The sequence below is a fragment of the Pristiophorus japonicus genome, chromosome 2 (genome assembly GCF_044704955.1).
Source record: "Pristiophorus japonicus isolate sPriJap1 chromosome 2, sPriJap1.hap1, whole genome shotgun sequence".
In the NCBI taxonomy this organism is placed as follows: domain Eukaryota; kingdom Metazoa; phylum Chordata; class Chondrichthyes; family Pristiophoridae; genus Pristiophorus; species Pristiophorus japonicus.
The window spans coordinates 291,687,030-291,714,263 of NC_091978.1; the positions used below are offsets into that span (position 1 = coordinate 291,687,030).

Here is a 27,234-nt window from a genome sequence, read left to right on the forward strand (position 1 = left end):
GATGATATTCTCAAATGCTGAAGTTTGTAATAAACGACAAAATGTTAAAAATCCAGACGTGGGGAATATAAGGGGGTAAGTACTTTACATGTATTTCTGCTTTATGGATGCTAAAATACTTTTGACATTATTAAATTAGCTAGGAAGCAATTCGGATGAACAGTAATATATCCCAAAGTTTAAAAAAAAATCTTGAACTTTATATTTGAAGTATTCTATTACACCTTTTTGAAAATTTGTATTAAGAGTAATAGAGGAAAATATGATAGTAACTTAATGTAGTAAGAGCTTCTTGCTACAAATAAAATAAATTCTTTACACATTTTACAAACATGTTCATTTTTGTTTTTTTTCTTTGTCATTAATTTAAGAGCATGCATTTATATAGTGCCTTTCATGACCTCAGGATTCCACAAAGCACTGTACATACAATGATGTGCTTTTGAAGTGTAGTCACAGTTGTAATATTGGAAACTGCACAGCAAAATCCCACAAACAGCAATCAAATAAATTACCATATCATGTTTTAGTGATGTTGGTTGAGGGATAAATAGTGGCCAGGACACCAGGAAGAACACCCCTGCTCTTCTTCACATAGTGCCATGGTATCTTTTGTGTCCACCTGAGAAGACCTTGGTTTAACATCTCATCTGACCTCACAAAAATTATTTTTCATTTACCTTTTTGGAGCCTCGTTCTCTGTATTACATGGCGCTCTTGCCTACTATTTGTTCATACATTTGCAATCGGGGTCCTATAACCTATATAGGACCCCGATTTGTATATTAAAGCAGCCTTACTCCTGTTTCACTTACACAACAGCCTGAGTAATGCAACATGTGGGCTTTGGGCATCAATGGAGCAGCTGAGGTGCCCCCATCCCCTCCAAAATGTCAACTACCGACCGCCTGTTTTTCAAGTACAAAAGGAGTGGCCATGAATTGAATTTATCCCCTGGTGTTCCTAAAAGAGACTAAATATTCAACAAGACCTTTGCTTTAATTTTTTTTTCATCATCAAGATCTTTTCTCTTTCAGCTGCTAGAGGACTGTTAACCCATTGATGCAGAAGGTACACTTTTCATTTCCCAAAATATGTGTCTGTTGACAAGGGTGCTGTCGGGTCTTTTTTTCTTTGTGCCCAAGATTTCTTTACTGGTTTTATTTCACTAACCACTATACCTGTTTACACCTATTACAACTGTTTCATCAGCAACATTTAAAAGCATTAAATGAAGTCCTTAAAACATGTGATTCTGCTGACCAATTAATGCCTACTCATTAACCAATCAGACTGTTATTTTAATGCATTTACAATAGAATAAATTCAGATGAAGGGTTACATTCAAAATGGTATATTTATCTATCAGGCGCTGACTGACCTGCTGTGCATTTCTAAAATTTTCTGTATTTATTTTAAAAAGAACTTGCATTTATATAGTGCTTTTCAAGCCCTCAGGACATCCCAAAGTATTTTACAGCCATTATTTTTGAAATGTAGTCACTGTTGTAATATAGGCAAACACGGATTTCTAACTCAAAAGGCGCCAGTGCTACCACTGAACCACGACTGACAGCATCAATTAATATATTATTTAATTGATAGAAACATTCATAATACTCAAAAAAGATAATTTTGCAGAACAAACGAACACAAACATGTTTTATGCTTGCAATGTATTACTTTTACAATGAAACTAAATAATGATCCTACATCCTACATGGCTGGCAGTGAGTTACAAGGCATTCAATCAAATAGTTCAGATGACATCATCGCTATAAACCATCAGAAAGAAGCTTGAGCCATTTATATGAACATCAGCAGAACCAACAGATTGAATTACTGCTCTAAAATTCAATGCCTGCCATTTCTCTATGTAGTGTATAGTTTATATTTTTTAAATATTTATCATTATGTTGTACAGAGCAGAGAAGGGTATAAAGAATGAGAAGATAGCATCTGATTTAAGAACTAAAGATATATGTATCACACAAATGTCTGTTACAATAGTAGAAGACAGAAAAAACATGCTAATGGATAACCAGGAATAAATATAAGAGTAATCTAATTAAGTGGTTCAGAAAACGTCATAAATTGCAAGAGCAAAGCTTCTGTGGTTCATAGCTATCATTTTAATTCCTTGATTTGATTACTCTCCAGAAATCACTTATTTTTGTGATGTACATTACTCCTAATTTTACAGAGTAGTTTTATTCACTTTTCGGCTTATTTTTGTACTAAATGTGAGGATGACTGGCAATCTGTTCCATGACATTAATATTCAAGGAGTAAAGACTGACACTGTTACTGCAGATTTATTGACACATTTCCAGTTATTAGCCTGTAATTTCTATATCAATGCTTACATTTGTAATATAATTTTACATTTATTATAATATTTATTTGTAAACAGAAACTCTCAGTCATGCATATAGCTCTGGTCACTTTGACATTATATATCTTCAGTTGCTAAATCAGATGTCATCTTTTCACTCTCATCATACCCTTCTTTACTTTGTTCAGTGCACCACAATGATTTTAAAATATGAATTATAAACTAACCACTATAAATGAAAAAAACATTGTACATTCCAATGCACAATTTGACTGTTTGAGGGCATACAAATTCTAATAACTACAGTGCCACTCTGTGCTTAATACCTTATTTATGAAAGTTTGAATTTAAGTTCAAATCTATTCGGAGTTCAGATATTTCAGTGTTCTACAGTGCCTAAAGATGATGTGCATCAGATCATATCTATTCACAATTCAACCCACTGACGTGTTGGGTGATGGGGGAAGGGCAGTGAGGAACTGAAATCCATCAGAGATTATAATCAGAGTGATTACACAGCCTGATTCAAAATCAAATCATTTTGATCCTTACCCAGTTTCAAATCAGTGGCACAATATGTCCATATTAACCCTAAAGTAAGAACAGGGTTAACAGACTGTTAAATCTGAACAGCTGCAGGATACATACAATCCCAAATGAGCAGCTGTGCTGTAAGCAGTTACACAGATCACATATCCTCTGGAACAGTTGAAAGCAATCCCTGTTTAAATATAGCATATCACAGCTTTAAAGCCTCAGATCTGAACTGTTTGCTACTTCTTCTGAGGCAGTCTCTCGGAGTCGAGGATGACTTGCTTTATCTTTAACTAAGACAGCATTGCTGAATCAGATCAAAAGCCGCTGTGAGACTTTGCTGGTCCCATTCTTATTTCCTTGTGTTTGAAAGCTGTAGAAGGAACAAAAGAGAGCACCAGTCTTGTGGAATTAAACACAAACTTTATTTACAATTTCAGGCCAGATGTACTAGCAGAATTGTGATGACAGAAACTTTAATCAAAGCACAATATGTCGTTTCCACCCTGACCCATGGGCACTGATTTCCTGCACCTTGCTTTTTTTCCTCTAGCCCATATTTTTAGACAAATGGAGTCTTTGAACTTCCAAAGCTTTTTAACTAAAATGTTCAGATGTACATTTCATAATATTGACATTAATGTTGCAGGAAAAAAAGTGTCAAGATGTTTTGACAATATACTTTATTCTCCATACAACTAGGAAGATTTCAAGTTGAATCTCCAATTTGTACTGAGAAAGCGGTATGGATGCTGCAACTGGCCATAGTTGTGCTGGGTTATGGAAGGCAAAATCAGATTCCTGTATAGCCTGTGCTTCAAACGTGTGTGGAAGCTGGATGAGGGCAAGCTTGGGCTCCACAATCAGATAGGCTGCCAGTACTCAAGTTCAAGGCTCACCCACAAGGCGAGATGCTGGAGGATGATGGGGAATTGTAACCCAGTAATGGAGTAAATGGAGTAGATCATTACTTGAGCAATAGTCTAAAATGGGTAATACAAAAGCAAAATACTGCTGATACTGGAAATCTGAAATAAAAACAGAAAATGCTGGAAATACTCAGTTCTGACAAAAGGTCATCAAGCTGAAACGTTAACTGTTTCTCTCTCCACAGATGCTGCCTGACCTGCTGAGTATTTCCAGTATTTTCTATTTTTATTTTAGGCTAAAATGGGTGATAGCGAATTAGCAGCTCATTTTACATCTTTCTCGATTTTTTTATTTCAATGGAAATAGTGGAAGGGAAGTAGAGGAAAAATTTGCAAATAAATTAGGGAAATGAGTAAAATACAGAATAATCATGATGGGGGATTTCAACTACCCAAAAATTAATTGGCCAGAAGAGGTAGGTAAAGGGGATAAGGGAATTAAGTTCCTAATATGTGGGTAAAAGACTCTTTTCTAACCCAGTATGTAAGAAGCCCAACACAGGAGGAGACACTACTGGATCTAGTAATGGGGAATGAATCAGAGCAGATAAGAGAAGTGAAAGTGTGGGGAATATCTAGGCAATAGTGCCCATAATATAATACGTTTTAAGATAATAATTGAGAAGGACACAAGTATGAAAGACCATCAGGGCAATAGATTAGAGAAAAGCTGATATTGAGGGGCTGAGAATAAAACTTGGGAAACTAAAATAGACAACAATATTGGCAAACAAGGATGTAGAACAGTAATGGAAAATATTTAAAAAGATGTTCAACAGAGTCCAGGAAATTGATATTCCGCTAAAAAATAACAGACTAAACACTAATGAGAAACCAGGGATGAATAAAAACATAAGGGGAAAAACTGAAAGTAAGGAGAGAAGCATACACTAAGCAGAGGAAAGCATGTCAGGGGGAATACAAAGAGATTAGGAGAGAAGCAAACAAAAAACAAGGCGGCAAAGAGGAACTATGAAATTAAATTATCAAGGAACCTAAAACAAAATAGTAAAATATTCTACAGGCACATAAATAAAAAAAGGAAAGTCAGGACAGGAATAGGGTCACTAAGGGATGAAGAGGATAAAATCACAGGTTGTGCTGACGAAATAGAAGAAATATTAAATAATTACTTTGCTTCAGTATTTACCAGGGAGACAGATCAGGTGGGACATGACACCAGAAGATCAGATTCGAAATGATATAACCACATTTAAATAAAGAGAAATATTACATAAACTAATCAAACTCAAAGAGGATAAAACCCGTGGTCCGGAAGGATTTCATCCATGCATTTTAAAATAATCTAGGGAAGAGATAGCAGATGTACATATTTAATAATTTGTTTTTAAAAAAAGTGTAGTGCCAGAGGACTAGCAGATAGTGAACGTAATACCTATATATAAGGAGGTAGAATATGTCCAGGGAACTAAAGACGAGTCAGCTTGACATTGGTGGTAGGAAAAATAATGAAACCTTTACTAGAGAAAATAGAAAAACATTTAGATGCCAAAAATATAATAATGATTATTCAGCATGGATTTGGGCTCGAAATTCAGCAGGTTTGCACCGGTTTAGCGCCATGGCAAAGCTGAAAAAGTAATTTTTTTTCGGCGCTAAATGAGTCGCACAAAATTTAACGCCCGGGTGGAAAATTCGGCATCAGTTTTGTGCCAGCCCGTTATTTTTAGCCATTGTTATGATGTCAATCGTCATGCACCGCTACGCTATCGCCGGGGGCAGAAAATATGCCGATATTGCCATTTTTATGGCTGGCCCAAAAACACGCCCGAAAAAATCTTACCAGGTCGGATCCAGGGAGCACTCGGTGCGAATGGCGCCATCTTGAAAAACAGAGCAGAAGTTCATTGTATAAAAGGATTTGAAGGGAAGGCTGCGTTTTACACAATGAGCTTTATGTTAGTTCATGTTTTGTTTTTAAGGATATTTAAGGACATTTAAAAAAATGGGGGCTTTAATATCTCTATCATTATTCCTGGCTGCTTTTTCGAAGCAGCATCGAGCTGGAAGGCTCATTCAAGAGCATTTTGGACAGAATCGAAGAGCTTGCAGAAGTATGGGAAGGAGGCCTTACCCCCCCACGGGTTTACAGGAAACAGCGCTCATCGTCCTCCTCCTCCTCGTGGTCCTCCTCCTCCTTCCCCCAATACTACCTCCAATACTCCCCATAGCAGGTCTCTGAGTTCATTGTGGTGCGCTGCATGCTACACAACTTAGCCATCATGAGGGGACAGGAGTTGCCACTGGGGACTGCAGGACCACCTTGGGAGGGGAGATTGGGGGGGGGGGGGGGGAGGAGGAGGACCACGAGAAAGATGAGGAGCCCGGCGATGAACCCATCCCACTACCCCCACAGGGGAGGCCTCATGGAGCCTTTGTCTCTGCAAAAGTCTTACGTCAGCAGCTCATAATTCATTGCTTTGCTTGAACAGTGAACGGCACGTTTCACTGTTGCCTGCCTACCCACTCTATCCCACCATGTTGACTACTCCCCCTCTTATTCTACAAATGAGACACTACACAGGACTGGTTAAGGTGAACAAAAGAATTTATTTAACATACAGTAATTTGAATAAGATTTATTAAACATTGTAAACGTAATTTGGAAACTGGAATTAAATTTATTAAACATTATTGTGAACTTTTAATAACTTAACAGAATTGGAAAATTTTAAAAACTTTTATAAAATAGCAACAAAACAAAAGAACCCCTGCACCAAACGTCTTTTACCTGCGGCCCCTCCTCCCTCCCCTAACCCTCCTCGTGCCATGACCGTACCTAAGGTGGTACCAACATGTCGTGCAGCAACGCAGCCAGAGTCCAGCTCTAAAAGGGGGATAGACAATGGCATGTGTGGATCTCCTCGAGAAGCTTGGGGTATGGAAGGCCTGGCTTCAGAGTGGCGAGTCTCTTGCTCGGCCTTGCCACTCACAGGTGATGTGGGTCTGGGTGCTGTGACACTGGGAACTGCTGTGCCAAAGGTGGAGACCATCAATTGGGCGTGGTCACTGAAAGCCGCAACAATCTGTGACATGCCCTCCCTCGTGTGCGCCGATTGTGCTGCAATGCTTGTGGGAAAAGCACCCAAGACCTACAGGAGCTGTCGGCTGAGCTGGATGCTCTCCCTGGACAGTCCCACCATGTCCAGGTGTGCGTCTGCCTGTCTGTCAGCAGACTGGCTTTGCCGATTAACCCTGCGGAGAGATGTCATATGGGATTCAACCCTGGGAGTGCATGACTGCACGCCACTTGGACCTGGGACCTCAGATTGGCCAATGCCCAAGAATGTGTCTTCCTAGTCAGAGCTACTGGCCGCAGGCAAAAAAGGAAAAAAGGTGTCGATTGCATCGTCCCCACCACCCCCCCCCCCCGCCCCCCACCCGCCCCAGAATAGCTTCCCGAGTTTCCTACTACCAGCACCCTTCCTATTAAATTCCCTCTATCTGCTTTGCACAGCTGCAATCAGGGCCTTGTTTGTCTCAAAACTACATTTTGGGCTCTCTGCCTGCTGGAGTCCCCTTCCATCGTGGCTACTTGGTCTGTGAAAATACCTGCGACAGCCCTGGATGTACTGCGCATGAGTGGGCAGATCCTGACAGCTGACCAGAATCGTGGGAAGAAAAAAAATTGGAGAAAAAAAGAAATTGGGGGGGAAAAAACTCCCGCATGCGCAGGTCAGTTTTTTTTTTCGATCGCAAGTTTCGGCTCTGGCGCGCAAATTCACTCATGCAAGGCCAGATTTAGCACTATTGCTAGTCACCGTTTTACAAATTTTTGTGACATCCAGCGATAACAGTACCCCGGCGTTAAAAAAAATAACTCCACGATTATTGCCCAAAAATGGACGAAATCGCTAATACCCGAATTTCTAGCCCAAAGTCTTGCTTGACCAACCTCATTGAATTCTTTGAAGAAGTAACAGAAAGAGTAGACAAGGATAATGCAGTAGTTGTAATATATCTAGATTTCCAAAAGGCCTCGATAATAGACTAATAAGGTCAGAGAATGTGGAATCAGGGGACAAGTAGCACAATGGCTTCAAGACAGAAAGCAGAGAGTAGAGGTAAAGGGTGGCTATTCAGAGTGTCAATAGATGGAAAGTAGAGTCAGACAAGGATCAGTGCTGGGACCACTGTTGTTCACAATTTATATTAACGATTTAGACTTTGGAATCAAAAACACAATTTCTAAATTTGCGGATGACATCAAATTTAGGGGTGGGGGGAGGTGAGATAGTCAATACTGAGAAGGACTACAACAAATTACAAGACGACATTGGCCCCAAACTTCTGACGAACTGGGCCCGTACGATGTTTCTACGGACCCAGGAATGCATCGAAAAAGCCGGTTTTCAGCGCACAATGCGCATGCTTCGCAGCGTGGGAAGAGAAGACCTCACCATCGGAATCCAGCGCGCCTCCTAGACCACCAGGTACTTTCGTAAAAAATCTCCGGCGACAAGGCAATTGCCCACGGGAAGACCGCCAGAGGAATTTCTGGGCCATTAATAAACTTGCAAAATGGGTATATAATTGGCAAATGAATTTCAACACAGATAAATGTGAGGTATTACATTTTGGTAAGAAAAATAAGGAGGTCAAATATTACTTGGAAAATAAGAATCTAAATGGGGTAGAGGAGCAAAGGGATCTCGGAGAACAAACACAGCAAATCGCTAAAAGTAACGAAGCAGGTTAATAAAGCCGTAAAAAAGCAAACCAAGCACTAGGGTTTATTTTTAGAGGGATAGAATTGCAAAGTAGAAAAGTTATGCTAAACTTGTATCAAACCTTGGCTAGACCACACTTGGAGTACTGCGTACAATTCTGGTCGCCATATTATAAAAACGATATAGAGCCACTGGAGAGGAGCAATAAAAGTTTATAAGGATAATACCAAAAATACGAGAGTGTACCAATCAGGAAAGGATGAACAGGCTGGGTCGCTTTTCTCTTGTAAAGAGAAAGCTGAGGGATGACCTAATAGAGGTCTTCAAAATTATGAAAGATTTTGATCGAGGATTATGCTGGTAAAGTTAGATGTGGAAAGATGAGAGGAGACCCAAGTGGAGCTTAAACACCGGCATGGATTGGTTGGGCTGAATGGCCTGTTTCTGTGCTGTATATCCTATGTAATTCTGGGCTAGACTTTCCATCGGGTTCACCCAGTTACCGCCCATTTAACCACTAAGATTTAGTCTAACGCCCATATTTCAATAAAAATGGAAACTAACGCCCAATTATCGCCAGCGTAAGTTTCGGCATTAAGTTAACGCCGAGAATAAGGTGACCATTTTTTTAAAAATGATGACGTCAGCAATCGTGCACCGTCCAGAAGACTGTTTATAATGGAAAGTAGCGCCCAGAAAATCGCCGAGCGTTACTATCAGCATCTCGCCCATATACCACCCAAAAGATCGCTCGCCCAAAAAAACGCTCACCCAAAAAAAGCTGCACTCACCTGACCTTAACCCATGGGTATGGACACCATTTTGTAAATCAGAGTACTTTTCATAAAAGCCTGCTTCAAGTTCATGGGAGCTTTGAAATAATTTGTGAGCGCTTTTAAGGTGGTTTTAAAATCTCTTGACAACCATATAAACATATTGTGGAGAATTTGCATTTTTTTTATTGCGTTTTTAAGAGGACAATTTAATAATTCTGAATACATATTTAGTAATGGGGCCTGTAATTTCTCAGCCAGTATTGATGACTACTCATATGCTGCAGACTAGAGATGGGAGAAGGTATACTGAAGAGCACCCGACGAACTTACAGGGATAAGCGGTCATATCTGAACTTGTCGAAAACACGTGCCTTAGGAGGCTGCGCTCCCGAAAGGAGGTCATCAGCCTAGCAGCACTATCAGGACCACACTGCCCGTTGAGGTCACGGTTACTGCGGCACTTTCCTTCTATGCATCGGTCTCCTTTCAGGCCTCAGCTGGCGACATTTGCAGTATCTCTCAGCACGCCACACATTGCTGCATTCGACAGGTGACTGAAGCCCTTTACGCATGCAGAGGTGTTTCGGAACCGAAAGGGATTCCACTCCCTGAATGTGCAACTCGTTGTCGACCACAAGCAAATAATCATGGCAGTAAATGCTAATTTTCCGGGGAGCATCCATGATGCGCACATCTTGTGTGAGAGCACTGACTCTGACTTGTTTAAGAGTCAGCTACAAGGTCACGGTTGGATGCTGGGGGATAAAGGATATAGCCTTGCCAGCTGGCTCATGACCCCCCCCCCCCCCACATAAGACCCAGACGGAAGTCGAGAAGCGCTACAACGAAAGCCACATAGCCACAAGCAATATCGTTGAAAAGACAATTGGAGTGCTTAAGCAGCGCTTCAGATGCCTGGACCACTCAGGAGGCGAATTACAATACCAACCTGAGCAAGTCGCTCAGTTCATTGTGGTGTGCTGCATGTTGCATAATTTAGCTATCAGGAGGGGACAAGAATTGTCAGATGGGACTGCCGGTCCACCTCAGGAGAGAGGAGAGGCGGAAGAGGAAGACGAGGAGGTGGACGATGACCTCGGGAAGGACAATTAAGCTGGCGTTGAAACCATGCCCCCACCACATCCTAGACCGCAGGTAAAGCCTTGTGGTAGTTACGCAACAGCAAGACTGTTGTGTCAGCAGCTCATAATGAACGCTTTACATTATGTTGGTGACAGTTATAGTTGTGTTACGTTACGTTTCACCTTTGCCTTTCCTGGTCTCACCAGTGTTTGCAAACTTTGTATATGCTCAACGTTTCTGCTATTTGAAGACACTGCACAACAATGTTAAGTTAAATAAAAAAAATGTTAATGTTATAAGAGTGTTAAATAATTTTTTTTTAAACAAACACCATTAAATGTTAACACCCATGTACCCCCCCACCCCCACCCCAACAGTGAAAATGTTATAAATAACGGCGAATTTTATTAACACCCATCTACCCTCCCACCCGCAACCCCAACAGTGAAAATGTTTTAAATGACAAATAATAAAAACAGCAACATACTTTAAAAAACAATTATAAATATAACACCCACTCACCCGATATTCAACAAATTTTATAACAACAATCCCCCACCCTCCCTACCTGCGGCCACGCTTCTCCTTTCCTTTGCTTTCCCTTATCTGTACCCCACCTCTTCCCCTGCCAACTCCAAGCCGTCTTGCAGCAAGGCAACTTGAACGCTGCTGCGGTGTGGGGGGTGACGGCAGATTAATAGATTGGGCTGGAGATGGAGAGGACGTTTCCTTGCGTCCTCTGAGTCAGAAGCAAGAGCTTCCTCCTGACTCGCATGTGTCGGTGGAAATGGTAGTATGGCACCTTGAGGTACAGTGCCATATTCCGGGACCACTAGCTGCCCTCTGGCATCCATGGACTCGGCTATCCTCTCCATCCGCGACATCTCCTGCGAGACGATCGCGGTTAAAGCGACAACCTGGCCAGTTAACCTACCCATTACCTGGAGGAGCTCTCTACCTATGTCGACGCTCGTCCTGAACAGGTTCACCATATCACACTTACATCTGCCGGTCTTGGAGCAGACCGACCTCGCCGAACCAACCTCCATATGGAAACAATCGGGGTGCATCAAGTAAGGAGCTTAGCCCGGCTACCTCCTTGGTGGAAGAGGACATGGCCGCAGGAACACATGATGAGAGGGCTGCAGGCTCCTCCTCCACCTCCTCACTATCCTCAGTGGATAGGAGGACCTGCAGAATCACCAGAGAGGCTCTTGCCTCCTCGCCTCCGGAGACAACAGGTGCGACCACGGGAACCTGGGGATCCTGTGAAGGCTGACAAGCATGGGGAATCTGGGGTGCCTGGAGAATCTGGAAAGCCTGTGAGGCCTGGTGACCTAGAAAACATAAATTAGGTTAGTAGAAGAGGAGTGCAGCAGCTCAGAGTGAGAAAACAGAGTTTGAGAGGTGGCGTACTTGAGCGGGAGCAGACCGAGGCCCGAGAGTGGGGATTAAAAGCTGCAGCAGACCTGCAAATTCAAGGAATCTAATACGGCCAGGATGATCTCCTGGACTAGTTTTGATCACCTGGATGGGTCGGAGAGGAATTTTCCCAGATTTTTTTCCCCAATTGGCCTAGGTTTTTACTGGTTTTTTTGCCTCTCCCAGGAGATCACAAGGTGGGGAGAACTCTGCTGTGTGACATCACAGGTAAGGCAGGTAAGTGTTTGGTAGTGATTGTGGGCTAAGTTTTTCTTTTAAATTAACATATAGCATATGACTAAATTCTAAAAACGAATCTTTATTTGTTTAACTAATTTAATCAACTATATAGGGTAAATACGTTGATTACCACTATAATTAATTAAATAAAATAATGGGAAAACAGGAGATGTGTTGCTGCTGCAATATGTGAGAGCTTCTGGGATGTTTTAGTCCAGGGCGACTACATCTGCGGTAAGTGTCTGCGGCTCGATGAACTTCGGCTCAAAGTTGAGGAGCTGGAGTCCGAGCTGCAGACATTGCGAGACATCAGGGAGGAAGTTACCTGGACCTTTTGCTCCAGGAGGCAGCCACACCCTCTAGATTAAATACTTTAGAATTGACACGTGGTCAGGGACAGGAGGGTGTGACTGTGAGTGAGGCAGGTACGGGGATCCAGGAGGTAATATTGCAGGAGCCTCAGTCCCTGCACTTGTCCAATAGATTTGAGGTTCTTGCAACCCTTGTAGACAAGTGTGCAGACTGCAGGGTGGACAAGCAGACTGACCAAGGCACCGTTGTGCAGAAAGCTATTCAAGTAGAGGTAGTAAAGAGGAAGGTGGTTGTAGAGGAAGGGGACAGTATAGTTAGGGGGATAGATAGGGTTCTCTGCAACCAAGAGCATGGGTCCCGACGACTGTGTTGCCAGGGTAAAGGACATCTCCCCCGGGCTGGAGAAGAACTTGGAGTGGGAGGGGGAGGGGGAGGATCCAGTTGTTGCGGTACACATAGGTACCAATGACATAGGTAGGATTAAGAAAGAGGCTCTGCTGAGAGAGTTTGAACAGCTAGGCACTAAATTGAAAAGCAGAACCACAAAGATAATAATCTCTCCATTATTACCTGAGCCACGAGCAAATTGGCATACAGCCAATAGAATCAGGGAGATGAATGCGTGGCTCAGAGGTTGGTGTGGGAGAAGTGGGTTTCGATTCATGGGGCACTGGCACCAATACTCGAGAAAGAAAGAGCTGTTCCGTGGGGAAGGACTACATCTGAACTATCTTGGGACCAGAGTTCTAGCGAACTGAATAACTAGGGAGGTAGATAGGGCTTTAAACTAAATAAGGTGAGGGGGGGGGGGGGGCGGAAACGGTTGCAGTGGAACGAAGTCTAGAATGCTAAAGAGAAAAGAAAAGAGCAATGTAGGAAAGTGATTGTGGTCAGGATAACCAGATTATGTCAGGAAGGGACAGAGCATACAAACAAAAGAGTGCACTAACAAAAAGGGTCCAGGTAAAAAAAATAGCGATAAAACAAATAGGACTATAGTACAAAATAATGTTAAGATGTTTAATAATGTTAAAAAGACAAATCTAAAAGCATTGTATCTGAATGCACGAAGCATCCGTAATAAGGTAGACGAATTAACAGCGCAAATAGATGTAAAACTGATACGATATAGTTGCAATTATGGAGACATGGTTGCAGGGCGACCAGGGTTGGGAACTGAATATCCAAGGATATTCGATATTTAGGAAGGACAGGCAAAAAGGAAAAGGGATTGGTGTGGCGTTGTTAGTAAAGGATGAAATCAGAGCAATAGTGAGAAAGGATATTGGCTCAGAAAATCAAAATGTAGAATCAGTCTGGGTGGAGCTAAGGAGCACCAAGGGGCAGAAAACATTGGTGGGAGTTGTCTATAGGACTCCAAATAGTAGTAGTAATGTAGGGGATGGCATCAAACGGGAAATTAGAGATGCATGTAACAAAGGTACTACAATAATCGTAGGTGACTTTAATCTACATATAGACTGGCCAAACCAAATTAGTAATAATACTGTGGAAGATGAATTCCTGGAGTGTGTATGAGATGGTTTTTTGGACCAGTATGTTGAGGAGCCTACTAGGGAACAGGCAATCCTAGATTGGGTATTGTGTAATGAGAAGGGGTTAATTAACAGTCTTGTTGTGCAGGGTCCTTTAGGGACCATAACATGATTGAATTCTTTATTAAGATGGAAAGTGAAGTAATCCAATCCGAAACTTGGTCCTAAATCTAAACAAAGGAAACTATGAAGGTACGAAGAATGAATTGGCTATGATAGATTGGGAAGATTCATTAAAAGGCATGACGGTGGATAGGCAATGGCTAACATTTAAGGAACAAATGCATGAATTGCAACAGTTATACATTCCTTTCTGGCATAAAAACACAAAAGGAAAAGTGGCCCAACCATGGCTAACAAAAGAAATTAAGGATAGTATTAGATCAAAAGAGGAGTCATACAAAGTTGTCAGAAAAAGTAGCAAGCCTGAGGATTGGGAGCAGTTTAGAATTCAGCAAAAAAGTAGCAAGAGATTGATTAAGAGGGCAAAAATAGAGAGTATGAGAGTAAACTTGCAAGGAACATAAAAATTGACTGCAAAAGTTTCTACAAGTACATAAAAAGAAAAAGATTAGTGAAGATAAATGTAGGTCCTTTACAGACAGAAGTGGGAGAATTTATAATGGGAAACAAGGAAATGGCAGAACAATTAAATAAATACTTCGGTTCTGTCTTCACGGAAGAGGACACAAATAATGTCCCAGAAATGTTAGGGAACCAAGGGTCTGGTGAGCAAGAGGAATTAAAGGAAATGATTATTAGTAAGAAAATAGTGCTGGAGAAACTAATGGGACGGAAGGCCGATAAATCCCCAGGGCCTGATGATCTGCATCCCAGAGTACTAAAAGAGGTAGCCATGGAAATAGTGGATGCATTGGTTGTCATCTTCCAAAATTCTATAGATTATGGAACAGTTCCTGCAGATTGAAGGGTGGCAAATGTAATCCCACTATTTAAAAAAGGAGGGAGAGAGAAAACAGGGAACTACAGACCGGTTAGCCTAACATCCGTAATAGGGAAAATGCTAGTCTATTATAAAAGGATGTGTTAACGGCACACTTAGATAATATCAACGGGATTAGACAAAATCAACATGGATTTATGAAAAGAAAATCACGTTTGACAAACCTACTGGAGTTTTTTGAGAATGTAACTGATAGAATAGATAAGAGTGAACCAGTAGATGTAGTGTATTTGGATTTTCAGAAGGCCTTTGATAAAGTCCCACATAAGAGGTTAGTGTGCAAAATTAAAGCACATAGGATTGGGGGTAATGTACTGGCATGGATTGAAAATTGGTTAATTGACAGGAAACAGAGAATAGGAATAAACAGGTCTTTTTCAGGGTGCCGGGCAGTGACTACTGGGATACCATAGGGATCAGTGCTTGGGCCCAAGCTATTCACAATACATATAAATGCTTTGGATGAGGGAACCAAATGTAATATTTCCAAGTTTGCTGACGACACAAAACTAGGTGGGATTGTGAGTTGCGAGGAGGATGCAAAGGCAATTTAGATAGGTTGAGTGAATGGGCAAACACATGGCAGATGCAGTGGATAAGTGTGAAATTATCCACTTTGGTAGGAAAAACATGAAGACAAAGTATTAGTTAAATAGTGATAGCTTGGGAAATATCGATGTACTGAGGGACCTGAATATCCTTGTACACCAGTCATTAAAAGCAAACATGCAGGTGCAGCAAGTAGTTAGGAAGGCAAATGGTATGTGGGCATTCATTGCAAGTGGATTTGAGTACAGGAGCAAGGATGTCTTACTACAGTTACACAGGACCTTGGTGAGACCACATCTGGAGTATTGTGTGCAGTTTTGGTCTCCTTACCTAAGAAAGGATACATTTGCCATAGAGGGAGTGCAGCGAAGGTTCACCAGACTGGTTCCTGGGATGGCAGGACTGTAGTATAAGGAGAGATTGGGTCGACTAGGCCTGTCTTCACTAGAGTTTAGAAGAATGAGAAGGAATCTCATTGAAACGTATAAAATTCTGATGGGGTTGGACAGACTAGATGTGGGAAGGATGTTTCCCCTGGCTGGGAAGTCCAGAACAAGGGATCACAGTCTCAGGATACGGGGTAGGAAATTTAGGACCGAGATGAGGAGAAATTTTTTCACTCAGAGGGTGGTGAACCTGTGGAATTCTCTACCACAGAAGGCTGTGGAGGCCAAGTCACTGAATATATTTAAGGAGATAGATAGAATTCTAGACACAAAAGGGATATGGGGAAAAAGCGGCAATATGGTGTTAAGATAGAGGATCAGTCATGATAATATTGAATGACGATGCAGGCTCGAAGGGCCGAATGGCATTCGACTGCTTCTATTTTCTATGTTTCTATTTAAGAGAAGGGGATGCCAGGGTCACATGAGAATGCTTATGCTATATGCAGGCATATGCACGAGGAGCAACACTACTGCTATAAATATACTGACAGACATCACATATAATTAATATCATGATAGTACAGAATCTGCATTGCATTACAATGATATTTCATGATCCCATCATTCATTACAAAACATTACATCAATCATATTATACGGAAATGGCATTAAATTACTTTAAATCACCAATGGTTTATACATTACTCACATGGCACAAGAATGGATTCAGCACCCCCACCAAGGCCAACGCCCGCTCTTCGAGGTTGGTCGGCGAGATGGCATCTCCTGGTCTTCCACCAGTGCGCCTCTGCTCAGCTCGATTCTTCAAAAGCTTCTTCTGCAAAGGTGACAAGAGCATGGCATGGCATAAGATCATTGCCTAGGTACTATTACAGATATGACATATCAGATTACTAACAGATATATTATTATTACTATTACACAACACAACACGCAGACAATCCCCAATTAGTCATCCCATGCTAATCATCATCAACGTTAACGTTATATGCTAAAAAACTTCATATGCAATTAAATGCATGGTTATTACCGTCCGAGAATAACTTGAATAAGATCGAGTTTAGGATTAAACACATGACACCAAGATTACCAGCCTGACTACTATCCAGCAGATCTACATTTAAATTAATCATTGCATCATTACAATTTATTCAATAAATAAATGTAATACTTACTCTGCCAGAACCAACAAGATAGTTCCGGCGCTTGCGGCACTGGTTCGGCTCTTTAACTTTGTGCGTTGTCAATGACGCGACCTCCGCGATTTCCAACCAGATTCTCTGGTACACCCTGGGTCAATTGGGCCCATTGATTCTCCACCTCGGAGACCAAGGCAGCATTGGCAGCACTTTGCATGCCTTCGTCCGCCCATCTCTTCTCCCACCTCACCCACATCCTCCTCTTCACTCATATTAACCTCTTCAACTATTGAATGTTCTCCATTTTCAACAATACCAATAATACACCAACCACAAACACAAGCTTCCTTCGCTCTCTCTCCTCTGCGCATGTGCAGATGACCCGACCTCCCGAAACACGGGAAAAGACCGTTGCTATGGAAGCCGGCCTTGCACGACGGAATAAATCGCAAACGCCCATTTCACATCGCTGCGGCTAACGCCCAAATTAAAAAGTGGAAACTAACGGGTTTTAAAATGGTCGATATTCCGGCGATCACGAAAAAATATATAATCGGAAATATTGCCCATTTTTGGGCGATCTGGACACCAATGCAAAGTCTAGCCCAGAGTGTTTCTAGAGCTGTTAGGATTCATTCATTTTTGATGTTGTGGAGGTGGAAGGGGGACCAAGGGGACAAAAAAAGGAGTAACATATATCATTCTAACCTGGCACTCATCAGGCCTATGGATCGAATTCCTACAACAGGGAGGGGAGGCAAATTACATGCAGATTTCTGACATTCTAGTTTTATTTGTTCATGAATGGTGTTTAAAAAATCAGGTGAAATCATCTCTAAGCAATATGCAGTTTTTCAGATCACAAAAATTTGTAATTATGAAAAACTTTGGCTGGATTTTCGGTTTTCAAATGCCACAGTTAGCGGCCAGAGGGGACGTTAATGGGAGCACACTGCCCGAGAGCGCAGCTTTTAACGCCCCGACCGAAAATTGTTAACTGCTGGCTACTTAAAGGGATGAAGAAGCGTTTCCCTCGGAGGTCACAGTCAGGGCAACATTTACACACAGCATGGTGGTGAGCCTCCGAGTTTGCAGCGGCAGACGGACATAAGAATTGAAGTTGAGAGAAACTTATTTCTAAAACTTTATTGGGGGCATTACTAGTTCGCCAGTGTCACGCTCTACATACTCTAGCAAGGCGTCGTGACGAGAGAAAGGCTGTTGGCCATGTCGGCGGCCGAAGGAAGAGAGCCCCTAGATGTCGGGGCAGGAGGTCTTACCCCCCACAGCTTTACCGGAGGCAATGCTCATACCTGGATCTGTCCAAGGAGCAGTGTGTCAGAAGGCTGCGCTTCTGAAAGGAGGTCATTGCAGAGATATGCCATCTCCTGCAGGAAGACCTGCAGCCTTACATCGCACCAGGACTGTGCTGCCTGTCGCAGTAAAGGTCGCGGTGGCACTCACTTTCTATGCCTCCGGATCCTTCCAGGCTGCATCAGGGGACATTTGCAGCGTCTCACAATTCGCATCATATCGCTGCATTCGCGACATCACACAGGCTCTCTACACCAGTCAAATGGACATCATTATCTTCCCGATGACCAGGGAGAAACTGGATGAGCACGCATGTGGGTTTGCCAGGATAGTGGGCTTCCCGAGGGTGTAAGGAGCAATTGACTGCACATATGGCACCATTCCAATGCAGAGGTCTTCAGAAACAGAAAGGGATACCACTCCCTAAATGTGCAGCTGATGTGCGACCACACGCAGTGCATCCTCGCAATCAATGCTCGGTATCCTGAAAGCGTACATGATGCGTTTATCCTGCAGGAGAGCACTGTGCCTCGACTGTTTCAGCCACCATGGGAAGGCCAAGGCTGGCTGCTCGGCGACAAGGGATACGGCCTGGCCACCTAGCTAATGACCCCCCTCCGCAACCCACAGAGCCGGAGAAATGCTACAATGTGAGCCATGCCACCATCTGCAACATCATAAAGCAGACAATAGAACTGCTGAAGCAGCGATTCCAATGCCTGGACCACTCTGGAAGCAGCCTTCAGTACTCCCCCTCACAGGTCTCACTATTCACTGTTGTGTGCTGCATGCTGCACAACTTGGCCATCATGAGGGCCCAGGCCTTGCCAGTGGGGATCGCAGGCCCACCTCATAATGGAGCGCGTCACTTAAATGGAGGGAGTTGAGGGATGCAGCTAATAATGACCGCGCATTGTGCCACGATAAGGCCACACCTCCGTCATACACCAGAGGCTAAAGGAAATGGTCAAACTTACTTTTTAATTGCAACACATCCCTCCAACAACCCCAAACACCCCACTCCCTCAAATGAAACAAAGTGGAGCACCTGTCCCTTCAAACTAAACAACAAAGAAACATCAGACCTTGGCCTTTTTCATTAAAATCCCACCCCCTCAAAATAAAACAAAATGGAACACCCGCCCCATCAAATTATACAACATATGAATAACATATCCACCATTATGTAAATAGAACCCCTGGGGACACCTTTAATCAGTGTGTTTTCCGTTGGCATTTCCCGCCCCTCTGCCTCACCCCACTCCCTGCTCCTCCTCAATGGTTCCTCAGTGCCTGCAGCCAGGCAGCTTGAAGATTGGCGTGTCTGAGGAATGCAGGTCAGATGGCCTAGGAGGACGCCCTTGATCAGCTGTGGACATGGAGGGCCCGACTGCTGACTGCACCGCCTCAGGATGGGCGGCAGCAGTGTGGGATGGCAGGGGTGCAGGCCATGTTGGGTGCAAAGGCTTGTCAGGTGCAATGGCGGACTGGCAGTGGCGGGAGCCAGAATGCTTTCATCGTGAGCACCTTCCATTTCCAGCAGCACATTGCCACTCCTCCGGGGTGGTGCCAGAGCATCAGGAGCAATATGTACCCCCACAGATTGCTGACCTGCTGCGCCACCGTCTGTTCCCCGTCCGACTGTGGGGAAGACAGAGAGGATCGCAGGGAGCACCTGAAACGTTGCAGTCTGCGCTTCAACCGCTGCAGTCTGAGATTGCATGCCAGCAACCTGCATGACATCACAAGACCTTGCGTGGCTTCGGTCTGTGATGCCATGGCTGCTGCGCTATCACTGTCGCTTGTTGAGGCCGTTTTCTGGTCTAGATAGACAAGGATGGTCTCAGTGGATTGCTGAGAGATGCAGCACATGCTGGAGGGGGCCTCCGCCACACTCACATCAAGTGCAGCCATGCTCTGCGGCACAGTCCCCAATGCACCCATCATCTCACGGTGCATCTGCGATGACTCCCTGGACAGAGTTTCCCAATCCAGGTCCTCATCTGCCTGAATTGTAACAGGAGTCGTGGGCCAACTTACCCTCCGGAGAGCTGGCCCCTGAGCTACCCCTCACACTGCGCATTGCTGCAGGCCGCTGGGACCAGGAGTGTCAGCATCTGGGAAGTCCCAGAAGTTGGTGGTGTCCTCCATCGAGCTGGTGTTCCCACTTCCAGGCACTGGAGTCAGGTCCGGTCGGTGGCCACACACACCTCCACACATCCTCCTCATCCTCCCCGTCGTGAGAGGACGCTATCTGACGGGCAGGCTGCAGCACATTTGTTTCATCATCTGTAAGCACAAAGCAACACAAGTGTAGCAGTTGGAAAGGGGGCATGAAGGCAAGAAGGAGGGGGCATTGTTATTTTGCAGATACATGTTGTAAGGCATGTGATATGAAGGGTCAGGACTGTCACAGAAAACAGACATCTCATTGACAAACCGTCAGTGTCCTGCAGGGGCTCTGCTTGTCCGGCCGCCACCGTTCCGACTGGTGGGCCCATGAGGGCAGCCACTCACCCCTCAATGGCAATGAGGTCCTGGAAGTCTGGCTTCTCTCCTCCCATCCGCTCCTGCTCTCACCTATTTAGGGCGAGCTTAGCCTGCAATGAGCAAAACAAGATGTTATCTATGGGTCTGTGGCTACTGGTATACAACATCTGTCTGTAGTAAGTGACTCGCTACTGATGTCACGAGGTGTGAATGTCTGCATCTCAGCCTGTGTGGCAGCTCACAGTGGATGTGTAAAAGGTGGGGTCTGGGCACAAGGAGGTACGAGTAAGTATGAGGCTGAAGGCCTGTGATCGCATATGGAGAGTTAAAAGATCTCGTTGGTGTCCTCAGACTAAGACAGGAGTTAGAAGGTGAGAGACGCTTGGATGGGCGGGGCATTTCTGGAGAGGCTACAGGAACGAGGAGCATGGCCTAGCATAGATAGAGAAGGTGTGGGCAGTGTCAAACAGTGAGGGTCACATGAAGGCATTGCAAGGATAATGTAACAGGTACTCACCCTGACGACTCTAGTCAGGTCATTGAATTTGGTCCTGTGCACCGTGTCGGGGGTAGAGACGTGCTATGCGACCTCCCTCCACAGCCTCCTGAACACTATGGGGGATGGCCTTCATCCCCCTCCAGGCAACAGGGCTTCTTGGTGCCATTTCACGGTCTCCAGGAGTGCCTCAAGGGCCGCAGCCGAGAAGCGGTGCACACGTTGTCAACCTGCCTGCACTTCCATCCTTTCAGGCGAGTGAGAATCTTGAACTGCGCACGCTTATACTTGACTAGCCGCGCCTTTACGAGTCAACTGTTCCCGGGGTGTGACCAAACTTTTGTTATCGCCCCTCACCCCCCCTCCAGCTATAGTGTGCAATGGCTAATTTAGCACCCGGCAGCTCTTCGACTAATTCTGACAAATTTCTGGACGGAGGGCGCAAACTTTTTCAAGGCGCTAAAATTACCGCTCCGCCGGGGTTACCGCCCCAAATAAGGTGTGACCGAATTTCTCTCCCTTTGGATTTAATCAGTTTTGATCACTAAAACAACTTTGAAAGGAATAAATACAATGCTTCATTTAAATACAAAAGCTTCAGACTCTTTTCAGAAAACATTATGCTGAAAAGAACTGATGTGCTTCCACAGCCCCCCACAACACCTTGATGGAAGTATTCTGTACATTGATGTTACCCATCAGTACAGAGAGAAGATGAAGCACTTTGTATGCCAAATAGAATTGCAGGAAACACTAATGTTTCAGAGTTTAACTCTAATTTTGGAATTCAGCTTTCAAATATTTTCAGAAAACAGATGCACAACTATATCAGAAAAAATTGATAAATGGAATGACCCAAGCCTATTTCAAGAGTTTGCCCCATGTAAAATGGTCAAAATGGTCAGAACAACTCCTAAAATATATTACTCTATGTTGAACTGCTGTTTCCTCCCGTTTCCTTGACCAAATCAATGAGGAAGGGGAAAGAGTGGAGGTAATTCTTCAATTCTTGAGTACAGTTTTCAATGACCATAAGGAGGTCAGTGCATATCAGATTACCTTAGAGTAAAAATCTCCCAAAAGGAGATTTGATAGAGGTGTTTAAAATCATGAAGGGTTTAGATAAGAGTAAATAAAGAGAAACTGTCTCCAATGGCTGAAGGGTTGATGAGCAAAGGGAACAGATTTAAGGTGATTGGCAAAAGAACCAGAGGCGACAAGAGGAAAAACTTTTCTACACAGTGATTAGGATTTGGAATGCATTTCCTAATAGGGTGGTGGACAATGTTCTCTGTAATTCTTTTGCCCCTGCATAGCCTCTTTAAGGGGCAGCACGGGCCATTCAAAATACTGCGTGTGCATGGTTTTTACATTGAAAAGCCGACAATTTGGCTGTGCAGGTTCCCTGAAGCGCTGCGCAGCTTAAAGGGAACATTGGCGGTGGATACAGATTCAATAGTAGCCTTCAAAAGGGAATTGTATAAATACTTGAAAGAGAAAAAATTGGAGGGATATGGGGAAAGAGCAGGGGAGTGGGATGAACAGGATCGCTCTTGGAAAGAGCCGGCGTAGACTCGATGGGCCAAATGGCCTCCTTCTGTGTTGTACTGTTCTATGATTTTGACAGGGTAAATAATAAAAGATAGTTTCCACCGGTTTTTGAATTGGGAACAAGAGGTCACAAACTATGCAATATCATGAGAACAAAGGATGATGTTATATCATCATCATCATCATAGCAGTCCCTCAAAATCGAGGAAGACTTGCTTCCATTTTAAAAATGAGTTCTCAGGTGACTGAACAGTCCAATACGGGAATTACAGTCTCTGTCACAAGTGGGACAGACAGTTGTTGACGGAAAGGGTAGGTGGGACTGGTTTGCTGTACGTTCCTTCCGCTGCCTGCACTTGGATTCTGCATGCTCTCGGCTACGACACACGAGGTGCTCAGCACCCTCCCAGATGCACTTCCTTCACTTGGAGCGGTCTTTGGCCAGGGACTCCCAGGTGTCGGAGACTTTGAGGGTGTCCTTGAAACATTTCCTCTGCCCATCTTGGGCTCGCTTGCTGTGTAGGAGTTCCAAGCAGATCACTTGCTTTGGGAATCTTGTGTCAGGATGTTGGCCTGGTCGAGGACGCTAACCTTGGTGCGTTTGTCCTCCCAAGGGACTTGCAGGATTTTGTGGAGACATCGTTGGTGGTATTCTTCCAGCGATTTGAAGTGTCTACTGTATATGGTCCACGTCTCTGAGCCAGTGGTGTAACTATGCCAATGCAGCGGCATTGGGGCCCCTCACCTGAAGGGGGCCCACCACCTGCTTCCTCGCGAACTCATTGGCAGTGTGGCTCAGCTGAAATACGCTCTCGTCCATCCTCTTGGTAAAAGTTTTGAACCCGTCGACCCTGCTCTCCACCTCCTTCAGATCGAGGGAGCTCTGCGGGGTGCTGAGCATCAGGAAGAAGTTGCCCTCCACCATGTCGTCCTTCTCGGCTTTCCTCCTGCCCCCACTCCCAGCCCGCAGGATCTGCACGTACGAGGCCGGGAAGAGGCCCCTCTGGCCGCGGCTGTTGGCCCTCTCCAGCCAGCCCTCGATGTTGTGCTCGCTGTACATGGTCAGCACCTCGTCCTCCCGCACCGAGATCTCGGCCACATTCTCGCTCTGGAAATCGTGCAGAGCCCGAGCCTGGAGCGCCATCGTCCCGCCGTCCTCACCCGGCTCAGCTCCGCTCCCGGACCTTGTGGTAACCTCCCACCCCGTAAATCCTCCCTCACATCGGTTCCCCCAGACCCCGAACTCTTTCTTCGGCCCCCGGACCCCCTCACTCGAAGGATGGCTGTGCAGGGTCTTTCCTGGTCGGCTGCACTTTTCCCTGTCGTTCTGTGATTTAAAAAAAATCTATGTTTGGATTGGGGCCCACATCCTCTAGTTACGCCACTGCTCTGAGCCATACAGGAGGCAGGTATCACAAATGCCCTGTGGACCATAAGCTTGATGGCAGATTATAAGAAATACAGATTCAATAGTAACCTTCAAAAGGGAATTGTATAAATATTTGAAAGAGAAAAAATTAGAGGGATATGGGGAGTGGGACAAATTGGATCGCTCTTGGAAAGCGATGGCGTCGACTTGATGGCCCAAATGGCCTCCATTGTGTTGTACTGTTCTATAAGAAATGCTTTGGAAGGGGTTATTCGAAAGCCTAGGGCTGGATTATCCACCAATTGACAAGGAGATTCTAAGATATTGCGATACCTCCTTTTCCCCCGAGGGACGTGGGTTGCCAACGCCGGTTGGATCGTTTCCTGTTGGTTTCATCACATGACCTGCCGTCTTCAACAGTCACATGCAGCCAAACAGCCTTTTATCCTATCTTTAAAATGTTTTATAATAGTGTTGAAAGAAATCGAAGAAAAGCATGCATTTTTTTTCAACGTCCACGGGACCAGCGGGCGGGTTCTTTAGGGGGAGGGCGGCGACCGTTCAGTGCGCAAGCGCGCGGGTGGAATGGGAGTTGTGAGTTTCCGCGCTTTGCTCATGTCTCCAGTTGCCCGGCAGGAGCCGGACTGGCTGTCGCTGGACGGTGACGTCATTCTTATCGGCTGCAGCCAATTGGAAGGGGCTCAGCCTTCGGCGCGCGCAGTGAAGAATCGGCGCGCATTCATCCGCCAGCGGCGGCAGGTCCCGCAGAGAGAAAGAGTCCCGGAGAGCACGTGCAATGAGTTGGGCGCTGCTGGGCTCGTGTCAAAGGGTTGTCAGCAGCTAGTTATTGCATTCAGTGGGCTGTAGATAGCTATAACAAATTGTATTTATTCAATCTGCAAACTTTTTTTTAAAAGTTGCCTTGCGTTGATTCAAAGAATGTTTGGTTTTTTTAATCGTCAGTATACGATAAATTTAATGTATAAAGTCAAACTTTTTAAAACGTAGAGCCAAAGTCAAAACTTGAAAGGATCAATCCCAGAGAACACGTTCAGAGAGTCCAGCCTGATTAATTTCTACAATAGCGACATCTGAAATATAAATGCATTTATGAAACATGGCTTGTTTGAATAAATTAAACTACGTTTTTTACTTTGGATTTCAGCAATTAGTTCAGTTGCCAGCCTGAGTTCTAACCCCTACCCCATCCCATCCTTGCAGTTGCTAAATCAAGACCTGACATCAGGTAAGTGGGTAGCTATCAGTATACTTGCATATAAGCTTCAACACAGTACAATTGTTTCAAGACAGTACCGATCCAACCTCATTATCTTTTAGTTTTGGAAAGGAATCCCCACACATACTCTTTCCAATAGGGATCATTACTCACTATTCATTAATTAGCAACTGGAAAGTAGGTATGTATAGATCCAGGACTGGGCTTGGTTGTGATGTCCCTCCACTGTTCAATAAGCTGTCAACATTCACTGTCTGGATCAGTGGTACTGAGTCTTGAAGCAACTATAGCAGATGCTTTTCTACATATCTGAGCTTTGATTCACATTCTGTCAGCTGTGAGGTTTTACTGGAGCTAGGATATATATTGAGATGGAAAGGGCCATATTGAGATTATAACCCACAATAAAGAGCTATTGAGTAATCCTGGTTTAGGTTCACGTTAAGCTAGCCCTTAGAGTGCGGCCGAGTCATTTTCTTAAATGGAGGAGGATTTGTTTCCAAATTCCATGGGGGAGAAATTGGGGTCATTTGCGCCTCTTGTTAGTGCCTCTGACGCAAACGACATTTTGCCCGGGCACGGCCCTACTAATGACTCCCATTAGTGTGCAGTGGCAACCAGTAGCGCCCTGAACCGCTGTGTTGGCAATGACTACGTCACCTTCGTGCGCAGCGCCCCATTTTCGCCCCAGAACAAAAATTGGCCCGCGCCCCCTGAAGTTGCACCAAGCGATGACACTGACAGCTTCAGGGGACGTAAATGGGGTGGCAGGAGACTCACGGGGCGCAAGTTAAAGGGGAGGTGGCGGGCGTGTCAATGCGATATGGCAGCCCGGCACTCTGCTTGAGTGCCGGTCTGCTGGCATGGCACCCTGCTACCCGGTGGTCCAGGTAGGGCCCATGGAGTTGGAGTTTGGGCCCTCCCCTTTAATGAAGGGGAGAGCCCCACATACACGGCAGTGCTACGCGGCCCAGTGCATAGTGCCACACTCCCGACCAATCCGCCCCATTAGTGCCCCAGCGAGGAAATGGAGTGTGTATTTTTGCACTCCACTTCCTCTTGGGGATGGTAACCCCAATTTCGAGAGCAGGGCAGAACTTCATAGGCATGTCATACTTGGAGGCATTAAGTGGGACGTTAGGCGTGGCCTCAACATCTGGGCCTTGTAAGTATTTGAAGTTGCGCCACCTGGATTCAAATGACCCATTGATTGGACGCCTTATGCCTCGTCCTTAAATTTGCTTCATACGAACTTATTTAGATGGTGAGGATGGTGGACCAGGGAGTAGCTCAGCAGCGTGCCCACCATTTTTCTGACGCCACTGTAAAAGCTTTACTGGATGCCCTGGAGACTCAGCACCAATTACTTTGATCGGAGGCTGGGAGGAGACCACAACCGCAGGTCTACCACAGACCTTGGAGGGAAATTGCAGAGCTGGCCTCTGCTAGTGACACCGGTGCCACGCACTGCGAGGCAATGTCGCAAGAAATGGAACGACATGACTCGCCTGTTGATGGTGAGTATCTTTAATGTAATCATTCAAGAAGCTATGCTCTGAGCTCAATGTGCATTCTCTGATCAATGTAGTCTTTCGAAATCCATGCAAGGCCAGATGCCAGCTTCTCATTTGAAGCCTCACCCACTGCAAGGGCCTGCGTGTGCTGTTAACCTTGTTACTTGATTCTGCACACCCACCCCCTCATGCTGTTCACTGCTCAGGTCTTCATATACGTCTCGAAGACGGTAGCTTCCCCATTACTGTTAGGTCCTGGCCCCCTAATCCCACCATTGCCACAGCAAGTCCATGCAGCGAATGGTAGTTACATTGAGCTGTGA

The 27,234-nt window shown here is 44.6% G+C and overlaps 1 long non-coding RNA gene across 2 annotated transcripts; it reads right to left on the minus strand.

Annotated features, from left to right (window-relative positions):
- Positions 1-1,337: 1,337 nt before the first annotated feature.
- LOC139247161 (uncharacterized) lies at positions 1,338-24,778 on the minus strand. Of its 2 annotated transcripts, XR_011590835.1 has the most exons (5): positions 24,494-24,778; positions 16,490-16,618; positions 11,352-11,685; positions 5,603-5,642; positions 1,338-3,242 (listed from the first exon to the last, which is right to left on the minus strand). It is a non-coding gene; the product is annotated as an uncharacterized lncRNA (long non-coding RNA). The 2 variants fall into 2 exon arrangements; XR_011590837.1 differs by lacking the exon at positions 5,603-5,642.
- Positions 24,779-27,234: the final 2,456 nt, after the last annotated feature.